The following is a 783-nucleotide window of genomic DNA, read 5'->3' as shown; positions in this document are numbered from 1 at the left end:
GACAGTCAGCGCCATCTATAAGCCAAACGACGAGTGTGAAAACACTCTTATGCGCATGTATGGCGTCACGTAACACGTGAACTTATTATGAGCGGGCACCTGAATAATTGTCCCTCTTATACAACCTAAACACACCAGGTCTGCAATTACGAGACCCTCCTTCAATGAAATAAGGGAAAGAAGTGTATACCTAAGGGCTCGTTTTTCCGTGTTTTAACACAATAATAATGAGATCTAACAGACAGTAATGCCAAGGAATGTACAGGGGAAGATATTAGAACCAATTGAATGTAAACAAGAAGAAAGAAAAGTGGATGAAAAAATAACCAGCCGTGAGCAGGAATCGAACCTACGACCTTCGAATAACCCGTTCGATGCTCTGACCACTGAGCTACCACAGCGGCCTTCCCTACATCCTGCTCACGGCTGGTTATTTTTTCATCCACTTTTCTTTCTTCTTATTTACATTCAATTGGTTCTAATAACTTCCCTTGTACATTCCTTGGCATTACTGTCTGTTAGATCTCATTAATATTGTGTTAAAACACAGAAAAACGAGCCCTTAGGTATACACTTCTTTTTCTTATTTCATTGAACGAGGGTCTCGTGATGGCAGACTTGGTGTGTTTAGGTTGTATAAGAGGGACAATTATTCAGCTGCCCGCTCATAATAAGTTGACGTGCTACGTGACGCCAAACATGCGCATAAGAGTGTTTCCACACTCGACGTTTGGCTTATAGATGGCGCTGACTGTCACTCCTACTTCTAAATTCACATATAAA

The 783-nt window shown here is 41.4% G+C and overlaps 1 non-coding gene across 1 annotated transcript; it reads right to left on the bottom strand.

Moving 5' to 3' along the window:
- Positions 1 to 328: 328 nt before the first annotated feature.
- On the bottom strand, positions 329 to 401 carry TRNAT-GGU (transfer RNA threonine (anticodon GGU)). The gene has a single exon. It is a non-coding gene; the product is annotated as a tRNA-Thr (tRNA).
- Positions 402 to 783: the final 382 nt, after the last annotated feature.

This window comes from Rhipicephalus microplus, chromosome 3 (assembly GCF_043290135.1).
Source record: "Rhipicephalus microplus isolate Deutch F79 chromosome 3, USDA_Rmic, whole genome shotgun sequence".
NCBI classification, from domain to species: domain Eukaryota; kingdom Metazoa; phylum Arthropoda; class Arachnida; order Ixodida; family Ixodidae; genus Rhipicephalus; species Rhipicephalus microplus.
Note: the sequence above shows the minus strand (reverse complement) of the source record. Positions and strands in the feature narration are given on the sequence as shown.